Below are 23758 nucleotides of genomic sequence, written 5' to 3' on the forward strand. Positions count from 1 at the left end.
TTGCCTACGCGTTTACAATGCAAGCGCATGACGCCGGCGCGGCGCAGCAAACGGCTGTTTCGACGCGTATCGTAGACGGTGACTGCGTGCACGACACGAAGCTTTGGCCACAGCTTTAGAGGACATGCAAGTGCTTTCAGAGCTGATTACGCCTTGTCCAAACGGCGTGAACAGCGTATACGGTGCTTGTACTAAAAGCGGGGCTAGAAATGTATTCCAAGCTGTCCAAACTTCCTGCTTATGAATTAAATCGGGATCAGTGTGCTCTGCGTTCTTTATTTGGCGAACATTTTGAACCTGCGCCTTGTCATATTTCTGACTCAGTAAAGTTCCTCGGTGCGGCCACTATCTGATTGTTTATTTTCAGCGTAATCACTCGCGGGTGTGCTCTGATGCGATAAATTTGTTCTTGCTGTGCACAAGGCTTGGAATTGAAATGTTCGGTACTTTGCAGTAGCTCGTAGCAAAGACGTATTATCGCTAGTCCCTCGCTTGCTCTGTGGACCGTCACGAAACATTCAGCTTCCAACATTCGTGTCTTGTCGGTGTAGTCGCCGTCACTCATGCTTCGGCACATTTATTCAAGTGTGCACCTATTCACTCACACGTTGGCGATAGGGTGGGCGTAAGTTTTTGTGCGAGTAAGGGTGGATGTGTGTAGCTAACGTGCGGGAAACTTACTATGCCAGTAAGTGGCACTACTTCATTTTGTAAGGAGCGGTACTCACTCCCAAGTGCCGACGTTCCGGAGTTGAAGTCCTTTCTTTGGAGGTTAGCTATACAGCGCAGGCGGATTAATTATATTTTTTTGATCCTCGAGGAAAGCCATGCATCGCGAACGGGGGCAACACAGGCAGTCCTTATGTAGCAGCGGCGACACAGGTTGATTCCATTCATTATTATGTGAATCACTATTTTTGCAGCGAACTATACCTCACGCGTCTTCCCTTTATCGTTACACATTTTGCAGTATGAATTGGGCACAGTGCACTGGCGCACACCCAGTTGCATTTTCGACAGCTGATCGCACAGTAGCAGGGTAGAAGCAGTAATGGTTTCGTATTCGTGCGCATTCGCTGAGGCAACGTATGGCGCGCGGCCGAAAGCGCCATCTCGTTCCTGTAGGGCAAACTGCTCCGCGAAAAGGGTCAATACCAAAGCAGGTACGCCTTGGCACTCGTGAACGCGATCTGCCAGCAGCAAATAACCGCGTCGGCCAGGGCGGGCTCCCCCACCTCGGCTGAAATGTTAGCAGTGGCAATCGCCCTCGCTCACGCGGAGCGTTCGGAAAGGACCTCGGTCGTGGTTACTGACTCCCGGGAGACATGCGCGAGGCGGCTAGCCTCGCGATAATCCCCAAATCGTTCAACCACCGCCATTGAACCACTGTGGTGCCCGGGACACGTGGGAGTACAGGGGAACGAACAGGCTAACGCGTTAGCTCGAGGGTCTGCTGACCGATAGACGGCGTCCTCTTCAAATCCCAACCGCTCAGACTATCCCTCACAATATCCAATCAATTTAAATGTCGAAGATATCCTTGCTCATCAGCGCGGAGTCCGCAGAAAATACCCGCCGCCTCACCCACAACTTAACGGGCAAGAGGCCGTCGATTGGCGCAAAATGCAGACCGCGGTACTAGCCCATATAAAAATGCTAAGCGCCATGTAACCCACTCTCCACAGGGCCAAGTGCCCTTGGTGCGGTGGCATACCCACCCTAGTACGTGTAACCTGGGTGAGCCCTAAGCGTCCTCATAGGCCAACTATGAGGACGCTCCATCACAATGGAGCAATTGGAGGCGCAGATCGCTCGTTCCGACTTGATAGTGCAAAAGTCCCTAATTAGCAGGTCAGGCACGCGACAAAGACCAGTTGGGCCCTGGACTGAGGGGCTCCGACAACCGCTACTTTAAATGATTTCCTGTCAAGTAAAGTTTCTTTATATATATGTATATCTCACAACTACACTTAGCGCAGTAAAAGAGAATATGTTTGACGGCAGCGAAAACCAAAGTTACATTATTCCTAGCTTAGATGACAGACACGTCAGTGTAGTAAAAATTGTGCTACAACAAAATTCCTTGCTGTCTGCAGAGGCAACACCCCTATGAAATAAATTATTCAGAAGCTGAACGTGATTTTCTACCTTGTTAAATGCACAATTCTCTTTTTTTGCCATGTTTAAAATCGCTCACGAATTTCCTAAATTAAATTGTTGTGTGGGTAAGCATAGTGTGGATATTTTAGGCTTATTATGTCGTCATTATTCATAACACCTCATGTAATACCTTCTAATCAGTCAACAAAGAACTAAATACAATGTTGCCCTCGAAATTCCACCGATACAGAAATCTTTACGTGCGCGTGACAATCGTATACAAATATTGTGATAGTGCATGCTCCAGGATTGGCAGCATGTGCTGCCTCGTGTGTCAACGGGAATGTTTGGCCTCGTTGTGCAAATGACAGGTGAAATAACGTTCTCACGACCAATTAGGCTTCGTTATTTTCTAGCAGAGAATTCTTCTACATCACTTGTGATGCTACATGCCTATTTTATGAAGAATTTACACGACTGACAAGCGTCATTTACTTTTTTTTTCGTTTTCGCAGTATGAAGAGCAATCGTGTTTATTTTACTAATTTATGAGCTTCAGTAAAGGATCAATAGTGTATCAGGCGCGCTAAAAACAGCACTGCCTAATGAAAAAAAAATATTGATCGAATTTTTTATTGCTCAGTTCCAGAGTGTCAACTATTAAATGAGCAAATTACAGCTGCAAGCTTGAGAACCTTTTCGTTATGACTACCAGCCGAGAGTAAAATGCTGTTGAAAGAGAATTTCATAACTTGGCCTGTTACTCATGGTCCCATGCAGCCGTCACATCTGCTGAGCGATTTATATTTGCACCTCTTTTTCTGAGTCACCATTTCGGTGCATGTTTTTCATGATCATTTAGATACGGGTTTTTAGTATATAATGTGCGTCTACCGCATGGGTCTCCTCAGGGCTGGCAGCTGTCGTGGAACATTGCACTGCTTCTATAGGAAACGCTGCCTCCCTGACAGCTGTTTTTTTTTGTTGCATAGTTCGGTACCTATAGCACTAGATCATACATAGCAGTGCGCCACTTTCATTCCAGAGCCACTTCCTTATTAGTTTAACTATCATCTGCTTTTTGCTAGCATGTGTAATGTTCTGCACCGTATTGTGATTTTCTTTTGTTTTAGCTTGTTGGGATTTCTTCAGTAATAGGCTCAGCAACCTACGTCATTCATCTAATATCTTCGAGATTTATGCAGTGCATAGACTTTTGTAGAAACCAGTGCGTACCTAAACAATATTTTTGCGTTTTCAAGCGGGCGCTTCTACTCCGTATCATATTAAATAAATAGTCCATGATAGTGATGTATATATTGCGGTAAATTCTCGTACTACGCATCCCTGTAGCAGAAGTGTCTGTACAGTGGATTTTCTTTTCCATTTTTTTTTATTTCACCCTCACCGTCCAACATCGCACTTCGAGGCGACCGTAAGTTCAGTGGAATTTGGCCAAGGAAGAAAAGCAGCTTCTACATCTTCATTGCCGCGTTCACATCGACCAAGCTTTCCATTAAACTAGACACTCTCAAAGTGGGAAATGTTTGCCTAGGAATGCTTCGTACTTAAAGAAGATATCACCGCTTGTTGAGTCGGTATGGGGAAAGCAACAAATCCAACCTTTCGTTAAGTTCTCGCAGGCTGAAATCACAGCTCTCACCTTTCTGGTGACTGTTCACCACGAACGGTTTCCCTGCGGGAACTTCGCGCCGCAATGCAATATCATCGTCCTGGGAAAATCGCGTTCGTGATGTTGCTGCCTTCTTGGGCTCCGAGATCTGAAAAATGGTCTTCGAACTTTGGCTAGGGAATTTTTTGACCGCGTTCAGCCATAAGCTTAGCTTCGTCGAAATATCCGGCCATCTATTTTCGCCTAGCGCAACCATTTCCATTTTAGACTGACAGCCTAATATTCAAAATTGAAACTCGAAAACTCATCCATAAATTTTTGTCGCTTACTTGAGATGAGTGAAAGAGATAGCCTAAATCACCAGTCATAGCTTACGAACTTCATGTGTTAGCAGGAAGTGAGTTGAAGTTGGTATAAGGCGAGAAACGTCGCTTCGACGAGTGCCGCCGTGATTATTGAAGGAAAGCTTTAGGGGCAAGTTTAGAAATAGCGTGCCAACGCAAACCCCGTCCGCTTGTTGCGTCTGACGCAGGTGCAATGGCGACGATGCTATTCTTCTAGGGTCCCGAAACATTCGGGGCCTTATTTTAAACTCTCTCATGGGTTCCATTTTCCTTGTACATATACGCGTACGTAGCAGTGATACTGGTCTGTAAGAGGAAACAATAAAAGCGCTGCTCGTTTTCGGTACTGTAACAATCTTTTACAACTTCACGTTGCATGGAACCAATACTTGAAAAAATGACTTCGCGAGAATAATGCGTAAAATCTCCCAGCGGGATTGGGCGTATCGGCTACGAAAGGTGTTTGGTTTTGTGTCGATGCTTCGTGATTTTTTTTAGTCGAGATTAAGAAGGGAGGGCGCATTCGTGGGATATCTAAGTTTTATCTATGGCAGAAATCTCCCGAAAGGCATTAAAATGCGGTGAATAACCGCTATCCTCTGTAAGAACAAAGCAAGAAGAATCTAGGTATGATTTTCCGATCAAGGATTTCACAGATACTCTGCTAGAACATCCTGCTAGAACACTTTACACTAGTGTCCTTCAATACATTCGTCCGCCATGTAGTGTTGCAAGTAACGCAACCGTAGACAGCAGTAGGTAAACCATTTAATTATGACATGCGCTTACCACGCTCCTTTTGAACCCTGTAGACTTTGATTTAGAACCCCGCTGTTCTTCCTCTACCACCACAGGCGTTGCATAATCAGAAGCCGAAATTGGTTCATATATAACTTGATCTTGAACCTTATCTGTTACATGACGAGATCGCGCAGTGTGAATGGCACACGTCAGCACTTTCCAAAGTGGCAGCCTAGCACCCTTTTTTATATGGGAATCGATGCACCAGAATAACGAGTGAGAGGCGCGTCAAATGCATGACGAAAATTCACCTCAAACGATACGACTAGCGCCAGACTTTCTTCGTTCACTCCATGAATAGATTCTGAATTCCAGAAATCAGGGTAGAAGCTTGGACGAGTTGGTCGTAGTTCATAACGGCGGCTTTGCGTAGCGCGAGATTGTAGGAAAAATAAAAGACAGAGCAGAGTAAAGAGCTGGGCAAATTGTGAAAACAAGGATGTGGAGGCATTGACTTTTCAACACAATTGACTTGCTAGTTCATATAATTTGAAACAAGCTTTAATTTCATAGACATGGCAGCGCCAGACTCTACTTGCATTTTTAGTGGCTGAGTATTCGAAGTCACTCACTCCATAAATCTTCCCGCTGTGGCCATCCTGTGTTATGTATGAAAAATGGTACGAAGTTCATCTAAGACTTCGCCGCTGTGATGCGTGGGTTGTAACTTTAGTTGCTCCGCTTTGCTTAGTTTGTTGCTGAGTTTCTTAGGAGACATACCTTTCCAATGTGATCTTCATTATGGCAGAAATTGCATACTAAGCGTCGAGAAAACCTAATTTATCTGGTTTCTTTTTCGCACCTTGTCAGTTTAAGGAAAAGCGCCGGGCTTGCTGTGAGCGCTACCTCATAATTTCGTGATCACCGGCTATTTCTGCTGTGGCAGAAATGTCATAAACTCTCTTGGAGGGTTTATAAAAGTCCTGGTAAAACAATAGCGCTACATTAGTAATGGTGGTTTTGTATCAAACTGATTAACCACGAGCATGATTATTTTAGTGAAGACAAGCTGTGATGGCATCTGTGGTGAAAGAACAGCTCTCATGATCTCGAACATTCTGTCCCTGTAGAAAGGGTGCCGCACGGCGCGTTGTGTGTAAGGCTCTATCGGGTTACTTTTGTTTCATCCCTATACCCCCTTCCCCCAGTGCGGGGTAGCTAAACCAACGTTTGTCTGGTTAAGGTTCCTGCCTTTCCGCTCTTCTTTTTCTCTCTCTTGTTCAAAGTAAAACTCCCGGCCTTCCTCCCAATATCTGCCGTCAGAGATCTTGGACATCCAAACATTGTACGTAACCAGAGGTCTGCTACACTTCATAAAGCAAGATAGTCGCAGCATCGATGGCGATAGCAAACAAGAGGTCCAGCTTTACGAAGTAAGGATAGTAGTTTTAAGATAGGCATACTAACTAAATTAACAAGCATGGTGTAACGCGGGCACAAGCAAACATGAACGCATCTCACTCGATGGCCGCGGAAAGTCGCTGCCAAAACGCTTTAGTGAGTAAGCGCGGCAACAGCTGCTAGCGAATTGACCTTCGTCCCCCCGCTCGCATCAATGCAAGTCAAGCCGCGAAAACATAGCGCATGGAGGAAGGACTCTGCCCCCGTCGCCGTCGGCTTTCACCATACGCGCGGCAAGATACGAGCACGCGGCGTAGTACGTGGCCTCCCCTCTCCCGACCCTCCCACCGGAGCCTTGAAGCCCAGCGGGGGTACTCGATCGCTAGGGCGGTGCTGAGTTGCTCCCACATTTTTTTTTCAGAAAAAAATATTTATATCTATGTTATAGCGCCAAAACTTTGCGTAGGTGCACGCATGAAAAAAGAGACCAATAGAACCATGCACGTAATCTATTTTTTATTATTTTCTACACAGACTGACGCATTTTTTTCTGGTGCTTGAGCAAAAGGCAGGGTACAGCAACACGAATTTTATCAATTTAGGCATTTTGTAGGAATAATGAATACGCTGTGTAGCAGCGCTGGAAAGCGTGCTACGCCTTGCTACGGATAGCAAGCGCACTTCACGAGACTGGGGACTTTCGATAACGTTGTTCATAGCCGGAGATCCGTTCATAGGTGCCACCTACCCTACCTTGGCTAGAAGGGATGCGCCAGGCTTGGCACTAGTTCGCTTCAACACTTCCAACTCAGTATTGAGGTGGAACGTTCATCTGCCTATTTTCCTTTTCGATGTCGCGTGTTGTCCGAGATGCAACATTTCCAGTCTCCTTCTTCAGACCGCTCCTTCCTTCGGTTACGCTTGAGCCGGTTTCCACAAAACTGCGTGCTTCCTCTTCTTTGTTTGCTCCACTTGGCTGAGCGAACCAATCAGTGGGCAATTCGGTGTCATGCCTTTCAAGTTTGTCCATAAAATCTTTAGGGTTTCCACTTGATTTACCTGTAGCTGGTAGCTCATCGCCTAAAACAGAGCCAAAAAATGAGCAGACAGAACGTGTGTACATCCCCTTGCAAACAAAGCATAAGAGCAAAAACAGGTTACACATAAGTCCTGTTAGCTCACAAATCTTTTGCATCTTGTTCTTCGTTTTGTCGACGAGCTTAAAGGCTCGCTCTGCGTGGCTCGTGAAGTGTTTCGCACATATATTGTAGTTGTCACAACTTTCTCCTCTGTTATTCGACACTGTTGACGCATTCACTGCAACATCTTCTTTTAAAAAATACATTACGGTTTGGGTAGCTCGTCCTAACAAGTGGGAAGCGTACTTTTATATTTAGGGAACCAAGATCTGAGGGGTGCATTGTTGGAAGGGAAACTTTTATGTAATTTAGTTGTGAATATGGGTTAGGTGAAGTTGAATTAACCGCTAAATAAAATGTCAACATCTCATGGTATGAACCAGCCTTTAGAATACCGCTGCTTATGTTATGTGCGGTCCGCCTCATGTTTCAATTTATTCTGGATTCGGAGAAAAAAATCGTCACACTATTATTCTGCACCTCGATATTCAATGGCTGATTTCCTAACACAGTATTTTGTTTGGCAACTTTTAATATCTTCTTTCGGCCAACCTTTCTCTAGATCAGTTATCAACCATGTTTTCTTTATCATTCGTCTTTATCTTTGAGTTCGATGTTTATATGCTGTAAATATTGCACATAAATAATTTCTGTTGTTTGTGGTAACCATTGTTCAATGTTCTTAATATGCTTTCGGTGATGCACCTCTGTACTTGAAACTGCAGGGGTTCCGACAATGAGCGCATTAAAATATTAGCACCTCTCGCTTCCATTACATTAAATGTGTGAAGTCGTGCCTACGAGCATAAAATTGGGAATAACCGAGGACTTACCTGACACCAGCAGGCCACACAAGGCTACAGCAACGACTAAAAGCAGAGGTCTCATTGCTCGTTCAGTTGAACCTGCCACAAAAAGGCAAAAATTAAATATTCTTCGCATTCACTTAAGTATTGACCATTGTTTAATGGGGAAATTTCTGTGAGGATCAAAGAACACTTGCTAACTAGTCAAAACAGCGCAGCTCTACACATAGACGTGCACGTACAGCTGTTCCATCACGCTGCTTTAGGATTTGAAAATGAAGCAGAATCAACCCGCCCACGTGAACATTTCCGTGCAAACATTGTCATAGTGCACGTAAGTCAATCAAAATTGTAACATAGAAAAAAATAGGGAGTACTAAAAAATATTAGTGGTTTGTTTGCAAGAGGAGGATATAGGCGGATAATACGACGAAAATAAAAAGAACACACAGGAAAGATGAGCAGATGAAGGCAAGGAAGAAATGATAATCAGCTAGGACTTCAGTGCTGACATGAATATTGTCATTACTTCACTGTTCATTAACAATGCATGCACGGCCGCTCGATGAAAAACACACAGTGTGTTTTTCATCGAGCGGCCGTGATGCATGTCAACATGCTTTATTTGACAAAGACAAATTCAATTGATGCAATATGGGCCCTTGATATCCAGGCTATTCACGTCAACATTTTGGCACGAATTTCTCACGTTTCTCGACCAAGCTTTTATCTAGTTTACTTTGAACTTGCTGAGAACTTTATTGAGATGGTGAACGCATCGTGGAGTAATGCACTATGCTTACACCTATAGTTATAAATTTGTTATACGAGTATCTCCTGAAAGTGCCTATTTTAGAGATGCACATGCTCGTAGTCTAGAGCACAAGTTTTAGCTGCCAAGTGGCTTAAACTTGGAATGCCCCTTTTGCTTCATAACTAAGTTTAAGCCACTTGGCAGCTAAAACTTGGTTGTGAAGCAAAAGGAGCATTCCAAATAAGAAAATATTGTTTATATTGAGGCAGCCAAACAAAGCGATACTCACCTTAATGGAGGATCCAGTGAAGGTGCATGCTGCGTCGTAAAGCCAACGGTCTTTTATTTACCGACAGTAGCAGCCGGCAAGGCACAATTGGAGATAAAAGTAAAGAAAATACACAACTCAAACAACTGAATGCAACCCTGCCAACAGCTATTAGCCAATGGCAGAGAGGCTAGAGCAAACCACGACTTGCGGTTGGTGAGTTAGAAGTAAAATAAGCAGCACTGCAGGTGCAACCAATGGGAGGCAGCCCTCCACGACGGCACAAGTGGCGCTTAATAACGCCACGACTACCTCAACCGAAAGCGGCCTGCCGTGACTAGAAAGGAATATATGCGTTCCGGCATGATTGCTAAAGGCGTATTGTAAACTGTTTTGAGCATTCCGCGTGTTTTGAAGAAAACGACTTGCAATAGATAGATAGGATAGATAGATAGATAGATAGATAGATAGATAGATAGATATTGACGGTCACGTATACCTGACCCAAACATGCCTCTTACCCGCAAGCTTAAACTTAATTTAAATTTCCATGCCCGTGTTCTAATTTCCTCACGAAATGATTCTTATCCTCTGCCGCTTAATAGTTCTTCTGACCTGCTGACATGGAAGGCTCCTAAGCTTTTTTTATATTGATATGTCGCTACTACCGCCGTTGCCGCTACAGAATAGTGTGCAAGGTACTAAGAGGGTGCACCCGCATATGTGACAATGTGGCATAGAAGTATTCCTACAAGAAGCACTCCGTCGCATGAGAACATACGTTCTTGCACAATCATTCATAAAATTATATAAGTAAATATATTTTCGGTAGCGAAGCCAATCAGGCGAACCGAGGGCTTTTAGTTTCGGCGGGATTTTGAACACTCATAGATGAGATTCAGTGCAGCCAAGCACTGCTACGCATACGTGGAATGAGGATTGAAATGGGGGAAAATTATCGATGACGAATAATAACTATCTCCGTTGCTGAATTGTGAGCTGTGTCTGTTACGTGGACATTTTGGCACTTTATAAATGCAGTTTCGTAAACTCCCAAACATAGCATGTGTTGACTTTATTAGCAGCGTAGCCTCGCCATTCTCATGTAAGAATATGATTAGGGGGCGAATATCAGCGTTATTTGTGTGGTGTGAAATTTCACTGCGTACAATACTCAGCGGTGGCGTCTTGATAAATCCGACAACGCGTTATTACCCCGTGGAGAGAGAACAAAAATGGGAGAGGTCAAAGTAACCTGCCAAAGTAACTTGATTGACAGGACATGAGCCACTGGGCATGCGCGGCTCTTCAATGAGAAAAATTATTTAAAATTTACCCGGTGCAGTTCGCAATCGAAACCGAATGAAGGGCGGAATGCACTAAACGAACTTACGCATAAATTTCGGCGTTAGAAAATTCTTACGAAAAAAGCGTATTCGCAAAGCTGAAACTGTTCGTAAGATCAGCAAGCCTGCGATGCCCGCCGCTGCATAGACGAGTGCTGTAGTCACAAAATGCGCATACGTAAGAATAGCAGAGGTGCGAATTTCAGTACTTCCGTCAATAGTAAGCGTAAGTCGATTCACAATTCACAAAACTTACTTAAACAGCCGTCGTAGATCACGACTTAAGAAGAACTTTCTACGATAGGCGTGTAGCAGGACTTACAAACATCATTACGTCTATCTGCGCCGCTCGAGCTGACGCAGGTAAGCGTTGGAACGCGCTGTTGCGACTGATCGGCCAGAGGCCACAACTGATAGCTGAGTGTGGCTTGTGCTTATATCTCTGTGGCGCGCTCTGAGTTGTCATCTCAGTCCACTGAGCTGTTTAAGTGCATAATTGTATTGACCGTGCGCTTATGTGTACGGCAGTAACATTAATGCTGCGCGGCGAACTTCTGCCTAATGTCTGATAGGCTAGGTTTCTGCATGCGCCCAGTCACCTTAATTTACATACTCGTCAAGATACTCTATTGGCAGTTAGCCAATAGGAGTGTCAGCCATGACAGCCGTGAAGTTTGTCATTAATGTGTTTTGAGCACTTCCATGGTATTTTTTTCTAGTATGAGCTTTCTCTTGCTTATAGGGCTGCAGATGAACATTTTTTCGGACGCTTTGATGCTATAATTATCCACGGGAGATAAAAAAATGAAAAAAAAAAACGCCTCAAGGTTTCGAATTATCAAAACTTGTTGCTGTTGCACATTACGCCGTCGTCTTCTGTGCTGTTATGCTCAGCCTTCTATTAAATACCTCATAGTTCTTATTCAGCACATGTTCTAGCGACGTAGTGTCTGTGCCCACGGTTTTGCTAATTATGTGGCCTACGGTGTGAACCAACGTACGCTTTCGACGGATGCCAATCCTGCCTGTGATATGACGCGGGACGTGAATACGACGTCACAAAAAGAAACGACGAATAAAATCACGTACCACCATTCAGAAGAAAGTCATGTGGACTGCTTCAACAATAGTGATACTGTGAAATAAATAACACGTACCTCACGAACGAACCGAACAATTGTCGCATGAGTGAACAACCCCCCCCCCCCCCCTTCGGCGCACAACACACCAGGGGCGTAGCCAGAGGGGGGGGGGGGGGGCTGATGGGGCCTCAGCCCCTCCCCCGAAATCTTTTCGTGCTGGCATGCACTGCCGACCAAAACTACCACCGACGCCAGGAATCATTCTGGATTTTGTCTACAATGTCTGGATTTTGTCTACACACTCGAAAAGACATTTCGGCACGAACATTGGGAACTCAGGCAGGATTTCGTGGCAACGCCCTTGCACCTGGAGCCACGTAACGCAAGGAGCCCCATGCGAGCACAGACTTTCAAGGGCTTCTTTTCGATAGCAAGCGGGTGCGTTGCGGCATCTCGCAGCGGCCGTGGAATCTACGGAGCGCATGGATTTCAATTACGAAACTTCATGGGTGTAAAGTTCTCATAAACTTTTGACGCGAAATGTGCACTGACATTTCCAAAGGCGTGCTTTAAAAGATTTTCAATTCTGGAACTTTATGGGGTTAATGTTCTTATAAACTTGGGCCAACATGCGCACACCAGGTCGTTCCAGAAATGGAAGCACGCGCTCGCAATCTTCCACACACGCGAAAATACTAAATATCACCGTGACTGTCAGCTAGCAGCTGAAAAATTTCTCCAAATATTTTCAGGAAGCGTGCTCAATGTGATCGATCCGCTGTACCAGGACAGGCATAGTAAAACATGAGAAAACAGAGCAACGTAAACGGCCTATTATTGAGGAATTTTTTTTTGTGGGCGACAAGGTCTGGCTCTCCGTGGCCACAAGGACAGTGGCCCTATGGATTTAAGCATAGCCCCGCTGAAAATACAGGTCTTTTCAGAGCGCTTCTTCGCATGCGAGCTGATTGTGGAGATACATATCTGAAGAGCTATTTGGAAAGTTGCCCCAGAAATGCCTCATATTTAAGTCCAAATGCACAAAAACAAATCATAGAAATTTTTGCAGGCTGCTTCTCCATACTTCCTGACGAAACGACGGACATCGCTGGAATAGAACAGCCTACTGTTTGTGCAAGGTACCTAAACAAGTATACCAACGACATCGAGAGAGTGTTTTAGGTTTTAGCACCAGAATAGATGACCATCTCTCATTGCGACAGCAGGATTTATGTAAATGTTTAAATACTGCTGCAGATTCTAGTTGCCATTCCAGTGACCACTCCCAGCGCAGAGAGAATATTTTTTAACAAGAGCTTACTAAAATTACTTGCGCTCTACAATGTCTGTGGAACACATGGTTAGGCTGGCGCTTCTATACACCCACAGAGACGTTGGCATCAACGTGTCCGAAGTCATTGACCGCTTCGCTCAACTTCCCCGCCGAGTGAAGATTGTCCTTTAGATAGCGAAGCAGCAAAAATCAATGCAAGTAATAAGCTCTGTTCCTTCAGGTCCATAAGCTCTTAATTATGAAAACATATCACTGTTCATTAGCTTTTAAAACCGCAGAAATATTCGCCGTTTATTCTAGCAGTTAGCATCATGATCAAAATTATGCGAATACGAAAATTACGAGAACATCAATAACAACTTTTGACCGCCCTTGCTCATTGAAAGCCGGGCCAACGCGGCGTTTGCCAAAAACACACTTGGATATTGGGTAGTTCAACTTGCCGCATCATCTGTGGCTTTCGTTTGTCCTTTTCTTTCCTTTTAGCTACCTGGCTTTATTTCTTTTTTGAAACGAAGCAATAACCTCCTTTAATTTTGGGTGAAGAGTAATTGTTGCCGCTGTGCAGGCAGCTAAAATGCACAGTTTTGTACTATTTTCTGCACCTTCCTTTAATATTCTACCCCTGTGGCGCTGTCGCGACTGCCGCATGGCCCGGGTACATATCACAATTTCTGCGATCATAGTTTTGTTTTGCCTGGATCAGCTTTCTTTCTGTGCGCAAAGTTTACTATCTGTGACTGCGCAACATGTTTATTTCTCTTGTTTGACGCATAATATACAGTGGCGTTTGCTTAAATACGTAAATTTATTGGAGACATACGTATTTTTAAATGTCTCGTTGCGAGGTTTTGTGTATACAAGCAGTGAACGTTGTTTCCAGTGACTCTTTTTTGCCCTTTAGCGAGTTGTATCTTCGCATTTCTAATGTATTTTTGCAGAATTCCTATTTTTTATTTGTAGTCACTTTTGCGAGTATAATCTCGGTGTAATTAGAATATACGACCGGTTACAGCTGCTGCTGCGTTATCTATTGCAACGAGGGACAACGTCATTGAGGTTTTTCCTGGCCATTGCATATGTACAAAAATGTAAACAAGGTTCTTGAATGACAAAGATTCATCAAAGTATTTGTCCTCAACTTATTCATTTCATGGCCTTTACGTTTTTCATATCAGCTGCTTGCACTGATTTGCTAGTTTCGAACTGATATAGTTCTAAAGTTCGTGTGATATTTTCTTTACTTACTAAATACAAAAAAAAAAAACGCGGAAGCAATAACATCAGTGATTTCTGCCACAATTTTTGGGGCATACGAATATATTCTTCTATGAAAAAATACATATGCGACTTGACAGTGCATGGCATTGAATAATTCGTTTGCAGCATCTAATATACAATGACATTGGCAATGCAGTTATTATTCATGCATTTGATCCCTCGACAGCCTATATAACCAAAGCCCCCCCCCTCCCCCCCGCAAACATATTATGGCTACGCCACTACACACACACACACACACACACACACACACACACACACACACACACACACACACACACACACACACACACACACACACACACACACACACACACACACACACACACACACACACACACACACACACACACACACACACACACACACACACACACACACACACACACACACACACACACACACACACACACACACACACACACACACACACACACACACACACACACACACACACACACACACACACACACACACACACACACACACACACACACACACACACACACACACACACACACACACACACACACACACACACACACACACACACACACACACACACACACACACACACACACACACACACACACACACACACACACACACACACACACACACACACACACACACACACACACACACACACACACACACACACAACACACACACATTAGTTAGCACACACACATCACCAGGCACACATCAGTATCAGATGACGCGTATCACTGGAGTCACTTTGTTCGACAGTGTTCGCTGAAATAACCAGTATGTGCAGTGACTGCTCTGCACAAAGTGCGTCAGTGTCGCAATCTGAACGCGTTGAACCGATTTGATCCGAAACCAGCTAGGATGCTGAACCGCTATGAGCTTCGCGTACGCTGCTGTGCGGTATTCTGACGTGCACTTGAGCGTGTGTTCGTATGAGGCTGGCAAATTTATGGCAACGTTGGCCCTGAGCATCGTGGCGATGTTGACTGATTACCCTTCACTTCTATGAGCTGCCACTTGGGCTATATAACAGACAGCGTAATTAGGGGCTCCGCGCCCTGACATCACCAACCTATCATTTATTACCGGTCTCCAAAATTGATGTATACGCGCCTTTGTGTACTTCGCCTCTGTCGGAATGCGGACGCCTGAACCTGCAAAAGAAACTTTTGACCCGGTGCGACGAATCCTCGTGTTTTATCAGCTAAGGAGAAACCAAGAAGAAGCGATGAACGCTGATACGATGTCAAAGTGTCATAGGCAGCGAAATTAGCAGGTATGGATGTTACCTAGTGAAGTGTCCTGCCATTATTTGGAAGTGTCGGTCGCCACGGCTTTTTCTGCATTTCTTTTTTAGCCTACTTTCTCTCCGTGCCCTCGACAGTGATCCTTTGCGAAGCGGCGCGCGTTTCGTCGTCGGTTGGCGCTTGGCGACGTCGTCGACCAGCACCTTAGACTGTACCGGCTGGCGAGGGAGCTGATATTGAGCCTCCAGTGTGCGCGGTTTGGAGCCGCGCCTGCAACCGTGTGCCGCACGATCACATACCGTACCCGTGAACGTACGGGTGCAGTGCTCCTTGCCTTGAGGCCATACGAACTATATATAATGGAGTTTTTTCTCATTTCCGTAATTAGTATCGAAATAAAGACATTTAGTAACTTTGTAATAGGGTGGTGGTGGTGATGTATAGAGGTGGGGTGAACCTGGCAGACCTGGCCGGCAAGTGCTCCGACTCAGCGTCTCTTTCTGTGCCAAATATGTCACCATGCGTCGATCAGTCCTGTCTCTCGAAGAAATGTGAGAAGAATGCGTAACACTTTCACTGCAATTCTTTTGACGACACTGCGGTGAACGGTCGAGCGCGGTTGCGCTTCTTGGTGCTGTAGCAGACGTCCGGAAAAGGAAGCTGTAAAGTAGATGTGTGCAGTGATTCGCCGTAAGAATATAGCCCAATTACATATGAATGATGTGCGATCATGCTATCAGTTGACCGCACTTGTTTCATTTATTGTCGTTTAATCCGAGCTTTGCTTCCCCTTCGCTCCCATATGATGCCGTAAGTTAAATGCGCTGCCACTTCGGTTGCACCCTTATCTCCGCGTAAGAACGTTTACAGCGAAGCTGTTAGGGGCTAGGTTCCCGAGGGTCGTGTCCGCGTGTGGAAAAGAACCATCATCATCAGCATTGGCTCGAGCCTCGTCGTATTTTTAGGACGTTGTGGTCGTTTCTTCATCCTCATGAAGCTTACTATTTTATTTATTTATTAATACTGCCAACCCACAATGGGTCATTACAGGAGTGAAAAGTACAGAAAGAAGAAACAAAGCGGTACATTCCTTGGAAGGTAGTGGAACATCATGTTACTTGGCAAAAGTAACATGCGGTATGGATCACAACATTACACTTCTATTACTGTCTTCGTAGTTCAACAAATATTCTGACGGATGAACACTTTCTAGGAAACCACTATAGAGGTATATATGCTCATAAACAAAATAAGGCCACAGTGGACAACTTATGTAAAATATATAGACTTAACCTTTTCCTGAAATTCACCAATTGATGATAGTTTGACTATAGTGTCTGGTAGCCCGTTCCATTTATTGATAGCCCTAGGGAAAAAACTAAATTTAAAAGAATCAATAAAGACAGAGGGAGGGGGAATGTACATACTGTGCCTGTGTCTGAAATAGGTGTCAGGTTGGATGATAAAGTATACGTTTTTATTTATGCTAACGAGATCGTGAATGACAAGAAAGAGCTTCGTCTTATGACTCTCGTAATACAGTGGTCATCACGCCTTCCAGGCCCACTCAGCGGCCCAATCTGTCTAATCTGTCCTTGGGCCGCTAAGAATGTGCTCTTTGCCGGAATGCTGTCGTGATGGTTGCGCTGTCGTCATTGCTGGTTTGCCATCCGGCTTTTGTCGTGCCGTCGTCGTCTTGCCGTCGTGGTAATGGGGTCGTCGTCATACAGTCACCGTGCGTTCGTTGTCACTCTTCCGTGAGGCCATCGTGGTCATTTCGCCGTCGTCACTCCCGCTTCGTCATCCGACTGTCGTCATGCGATCGTGGTCACGCCATCGTCGGTCGTCATACACTCGTCATCATCCCATTTTCCTCATGCCATTGTCATGGCATTACTGCTACTGTTTCTTCGCCATACAGTCGTCGTCATAGATTCGTTTTCATACCTTCGGCGTGTTACAATTGTGGCCGTTCTGTCATCTTCATTCGAAACTCGTCATGCAGTCGTCGTCATGCCATTGCCGTCAGAAAGCCATTGTCATGCCATTGCCGTCTTGGCGTTATCGTCACGCTGTCGCGTTACCATCGCTATCACATTCAAGTTGTCATTCCATCGAGATTATGATGCTCTTTTGACGCTATCATCGTCATTCCGTCTTCGTCTGATAGTCGCTGCCATGCCTGCGTTGTCATACTGTCGTCGTAAGACAAGCATGATTGGTCAATGCCCGATCGTCGTCCTTCCAGCTTCGTCGTCCGGTTGTCGTCAAGCCATGGTCGACATACAATTGCCGTCATCCCATTGTTCTCAAACCGTCGTCGTCACGTTGCCGTCGTTATAAATCGCTACCAATACAGATTCGTCACTGTCTTCATGCCGTCGTGGTCACACCGCCTCGGTCCTTCCATTGACGTGGACCTTTCTTCATTCCATCGTCGTCACTACGTCGTCGTTGTGTTCATGGGCGACGTAGGAAAGCGATTAACAAAGGGGCCGTTACCGGAAAGAGTGTACGTGACATGGAGCCGAAGCATCGCAAGTCTCAGAATGACCATTTCACATTTTAAATAAACGTGACTTCGGCAATACGGTGTGCCGCCTCGTAGCTTGAATGTTATACGCATTACCGTAGACCGTCATACTGAGATGGCTTCACCGGTAATTTTTTTAAGCTAGTAGAAAGCGAAAGTCTCTGTATGTGGCTCTAAGATGATACTCTGGTAAACATCCGCAGCAGCTATTTTGCCTACATTCTTCTTCCGTGAGCGGTGTCCTTGGGATTCCTTATCAAAACAACTTTTCATTCTGATAAAAAGATTAAACATACGTATAAAGCGATACAGTTCGTGCCCTGTGAACTCGCTTGCACTTTTCCTGCCTTTTGTGTGTCAAAGAATGTTATGTAAACTATGTTGTTAAAGGTAATGAGATAATCAGTGAACTAAGAATAACACAATTGTGAAAATTTCCGATTTGTTTCACGATTACAAAAAAAATATATTTTAAATAAATGCTACACTCCTTCGTTTAATTCGTGCACTCCATATCACAGGCATGAAATCAACTAACGATAGCAATTATATGGAAACTCAAAAGGCATTTCCGCTGTTCTCGTTTCCGTGGTGTTCAGTAAACAATTTAAGCCTGATGACATCGTAACCGCGCGCCGTATAGTGTGGGGGCGAGTGAAAGCGTACGAAGGTGACCCGATGATGGTGTCTCTATCTCGCACGCAAGGGAGGAAGATGGGGAAGAAGCGCACGTTCTTCCGTCGTGCGCGAGATGGGGGGGAGCGTGTTCTACTCCGCTGTCGGCTGCGTATGGTGCGCCTGAGCGCGGCCCCTACCTTCACAGCGATCTGCTATGGTTACAGAGTGTAGGCAGTGTTGGTGCGCCGCGGGCGGATAGCTTCGTGTATGCTGTGTTTTCGTCACTTAGTTGGCGTTGAAGCGAAGGGCAGCACGAAGACCAATGCGCTCGCTGTTACCGCCACTGTTGTTCCCACCAGCGTTTTGATAGCGACTGACCGCGCTCGCTAAGTGAGATGCGTTTACGTTTTCCTGTGCGCGTGACATCCTACTCTTTAATTCCGTTCGTTGAACTGAATTTATTTTTTCTGTGTTCCGTGCCAAGACCACGATTCGATTATGAGGCACGCCGTAGTGGCGGACTCCGGAATAATTTTGACCACCAGGGGGTCTTTCACGCGCCCCAATGATCGGGACACGGGCCTATTTGCATGTCAACGATCTCTGATGGCTCGATGTAATGAACAACAAATGACTTTTTGCGGCCAGAGGTGCGGTAGATTCACCTAGTTCACGTTATAGAATGCTAGTGATTAGAGTACAGTAAGAAGACGTCAGATGACGTCTAAGCGTTAATCTTTCAAATTCTAAACAATCCTACGCCAACCCGCTTATTTTTCCACGATATTGAACATAGCCACACTTTTTCGTCTATAGGAAACCCCTCTCCTTCTTAACTAGATTTGCAAGCAATGTACTAAAAGTTGCAATCAGGAATAGCCTAATATAGATGAGCTTCGCATGACGCAGGGATGGAACATTTGCATAATTGTCATATTCCATATTGGGAAAAGAAGGCCACCTGTTAAAATTGTGTATCTTGAAATACCACGGTCGAGACGACGCTTTATTCCAAGAAAGAAAGATGGTACCTACGCAAAAAGAACATGAGGCGGCGATTGATAATGGTTTTGTAGAGATGAAGATGAAGTCCGCATCAATGCTTACACTAATTTCGCCCGTGGACGGAAGCGGCCAGCCTGGCCGAACATTAGATATTGGAACGGAGATGAAAGGGCTTCAGGCGGGAAACGTGCACGATCTCTGTTCCGCGGCAGCGTCGGTCAGTTGGGCATCAACAGGTGTAATTGCGATAGTTCCCCGGTGAGGTCTGCTCCTAGTATATGCAGGGGTCAAGATATCGAGACTCAAGATTCTCACATCAACCGGGTGTTCATGCAGGTGTCCATAGCAGCACATCGTCACCAGGGCGGTAGGAAACTACGCGGTGACAGGCATCGTACCGATGTTTGCGATCGTCTTGGCTTGCTTCAGTGTTTATACGGCCGCGTTGACGACATTGGGCAAGACGAGAGGCAAACTGGTCGCAAATGAATGGTGAAGCGTTGACGGGGCCAGAGAAGAAAGAAACGTCGAGAGATGAGGTTGGCTGGCGGCCTTATACTAAGAAAAATGGAGAGTATTGTACGCAAATGTTACAAACGGGAGAATCACATACCAGTTACGATGGTCAGATAGAATTTACATGGATAGCATGTCGCACAGCGTGCGATGAAATCTCTCTGTTAGGCCATTGGTTTGAGAGTGGTAGCAAGACGTTGTTTTGTCGGTGATCGTGAACAGGCGCAGGCGGTGTGATTAGAGACGGCGCGCTGGCATTGCAGCAAACTGTGCGTAAGAAGCCGGTTGTGGGCTAGGAGAAGCGTTCGCATTGTGGGCGTTCTGCAGGGAGGTCAATGTCTCTTTAATAATACAGTGCCGGTCAGCATAAGCAGGTTGTACGTGAGCGCTGCTGCAAGGCGGTGAGCCGTGCGCTTGCAATTCCTCAGGAATTATGGGTCGAATGATAGACCGGAGCTCAATACTGTTTGCCAGGGGGTGGTCGGAAAAGTCCGGTTGCAAGCCGATTGATTTCAGGGCGTCGAGGCGCTGACGGACGGAGATGACGTCCATGACCGTCGAAGGGTTTTGAGTGGCGAATGCGTTGAAAGCAGTAGATCCTATACTGATCTGGCATGACACTGTCGACACGGCGGCAAAGCGCGAGGATGTCCTCAATGTACGAGGTATACGACTCGCCAAAATGCTGGATGCGCTCAGACAGCCTCTTTTTCACAACTTAAGAACGAACCTTGGGTGTACCAAGAATCCGCCGTAGCTCCGCCAAGAAGAAGACCATTCACGGAAGTTTCTCTCGTGATTCAGGAACCATGTCTTGGCTACTTGAGAGACATAAAATGGCACGTTTGTTAACTTCTACGCATCGTTACAGTTGTTGTGCTCGTTGACACGATCGTAGTTGTCGAGCCAGTTTTCAACGTCGTCACCAGGCAAGCCAGAAAAGATTTCAGGATCGCGATACCGGTTGTTGGCAGGGCTGGGAGTGGGAGTGGCTGGCACTTGAACCGAGCTGGTGGATGCTGCGGGCTTGTCTTGCGACATGGCGGCCTCTTGGCGTAAGCGGCGTCCCGAACATAGCTCCAGGAGAGATCGTGAAGTGGATTGAGGTCGAAGGGATCTTAAAGCACCTACACCACTTCAAATAACATGGTCGAGACGACGCTTTATTCCAAGAAGGAAAGATGGCGCCGACGCAAAAAGAACACGAGCCGATGATTGATGATGGTTTTGTACAGATGAAGATGAAGTCCGCCTAAATGCTTACAACATGAATATCTGCACTGTATTGAGCTATATTCGCGCCTAAACCAAATGTTTTCACAAGAATACATTACTATTTAAAATTATCTCTTCGCTGTGAGACAATGAAAACCGGGAAAACATTGGGGAAATTATGTGTTTGATATGTAACAAAAGTTATTGAAGGTAAATGAAAGTGGACGAAATAAAAACTGGCCGCAGATGGAATGCAAACCCACAACATAGCGCGGGTTACTGGTTGAGCTACCGCGGCGCCGTTTTCCCGCCTACTTTGTTAAGTATTGACCTATGTACAACAGGGTTAATCCTGTGAGTGTTCTCCAGCGCCACCACTCACGGCCTTGGGGGTAGATGGCGTCGGATTTGACGCCTTTCTGTCGCAAGGCGTCACGTGGTACGTGAACTTGGGAGAAGGGAACTGGCAAATGAACCTTCTTATACTACCTAAAGTCATCAGAGCTGCCGGAGACGAGGCCCTCGCTATGTAATAATTCAACTGTGCATTATTTAACGGAATTAGTTTTATTTGTTTCCTATGCACGAGAACAAGATGTTCTCGTGCCTATACCTATACCTACCTATACCTATAGAAGGAGGATTAGCCGCGGATATTTCAATAGAAAAAAATATAATATTGGAGAAATTCAAACCTGCTTAAGGTATGAGGCCCTAAATTCAAGAAATAATTTTGATCAGAAGCCTGGATCTTAGCAGTTCTTCTTTCTCATAAACGAAGTTTCATTTACTCTATCTCACTATATAAAGTACAATAACAGGTTCAATTTAAGGCTATGTAAATATTTGTGCTGAAAAATGCGTTAAAATGGCTAGTTATGCAGACAGTGCTAAGTGACTATTTGAATTCTGAATTCAGGAAAGCTTTGAACTTTATGTACCTGTGTGCCAAGCTTAGGCATTGAACTAGGATAAATGCAATGCTATGCATATTAAGGAAGTAATCACTGAATATCTAAGAGAAGGAGGAAAATTACCCGATTTGACGTTTCTTAAAAAGTGAGCTGTGATGTGAAGAATTTTGCGCGGATTTCTTTTATCCTAGTCAATTTCATGCATCTTTATGCGAGCAATGAGAGCAGAAAATTTCATTTGCAATATTTATTGAAAAGGAATATGCGTAACATGATGTGGAGCAAAATCTTGTTCTGTCAAAAACAAAAATAAAGTAAATAAACCACAAACGTTCATCAAGCGGTGTTCCCAGTGTTTTAAAAAAACATAATAGCGTAACCGAGTATAAGAATATTAGCGAACATTACAGACATCAACGAATAAAAAACTGTGAATAATATTGCTGACTTACTGACTTCACAATACTAGGGTAAGTGTATAAAAGCACGCTGCACATCTTGAAACTGCAGGCGCACACAAGAAACGAGGACTTTAAGGCAAAGGTAACAGACAGGCGCTGCTACCTTTGCCTCATTGCCCTCGTTTCTTGTGTGCGCGCTGCAGTTTCAAGATGAATAGCTACCAACTCGCCCAACTTTCAGTACTTTTGCACGCTGCACCTCCCAAACTGACAAAGACAGGAACGTAATTGTTTTTGCAGCATGTTTCTGAATGTTTGGAGATACGTAAAATGTAAAAAAGAAAAATGTACTTTTTGCAAGAAAATTGACCCCTGAATGTGGCCTCATACCTTAACAAGTTGTGCTGCTGCCCTATAGTGTTGTACATTTGGCCGCGTGGTTCGCTGCCTGATATCTGGATTGTACAGAACGATATTCGTTACTGGTCACGTAAGCGTATAAATTTTGAATCTCCAGCGACGACGCAGAGTGCATAGCAACACGCAGAAAAAAAGCGATTCGCTTGCCCTAAGCTTCTCTATATAAGCTTGCAGCAGCTTGCGGAGTCTCCACATTTCCTTTGTTAGTTAGAAGAATTGCGCTATTTCACAGATACCTGGAAGCTTTGGTGCGCATCATACGTGGATGAAGCCAACTTCCCACGGCACAAAGAAAAAAAAAAGAATGCGAGCGTTGGATTTGCAGCAGCTGTGCCAGAAGTTTTATGGGTATGATACCTGAGTAGAAAAAATACCGGACGATGGCTCATTTTTCTCGTAACGCCGCGGTAACTGTCGTTGTGTAGAATATGGTCAAATATTCTTAAGCCCTAACCGCGTACCTTGTTCCAGAATACTAGGACAAGCTCGGTTACGCGCTTTCTAGAGCTTTCACTGCGCATCTGCATAGCCTTATAAAAGAATTGCGGAAAACTCTTTAGGATGTGTATTCAGTAAATCTCTTCAAATTTGTGTTTTTGCTTGGCATGAACGAGAAAATTATAAAAACCGCTGCTTTAAACTGAGACGCTGAATAGTTTTTATGTGTCCTATATAGAGGGTGTCGCAGCTTAAGTTTCGTCACGCCTTA

The 23758-nt window shown here is 44.9% G+C and overlaps 1 long non-coding RNA gene across 1 annotated transcript; it reads right to left on the minus strand.

Annotated features, from left to right (window-relative positions):
- Positions 1-7200: 7200 nt before the first annotated feature.
- LOC125943955 (uncharacterized) lies at positions 7201-9281 on the minus strand. Its single transcript, XR_007466017.1, has 3 exons — positions 9208-9281; positions 8192-8263; positions 7201-7299 (listed from the first exon to the last, which is right to left on the minus strand). It is a non-coding gene; the product is annotated as an uncharacterized LOC125943955 (long non-coding RNA).
- Between the last annotated feature and the right edge of the window lie 14477 nt (positions 9282-23758).

This window comes from Dermacentor silvarum, chromosome 3, assembly GCF_013339745.2.
Source record: "Dermacentor silvarum isolate Dsil-2018 chromosome 3, BIME_Dsil_1.4, whole genome shotgun sequence".
Taxonomy (NCBI): domain Eukaryota; kingdom Metazoa; phylum Arthropoda; class Arachnida; order Ixodida; family Ixodidae; genus Dermacentor; species Dermacentor silvarum.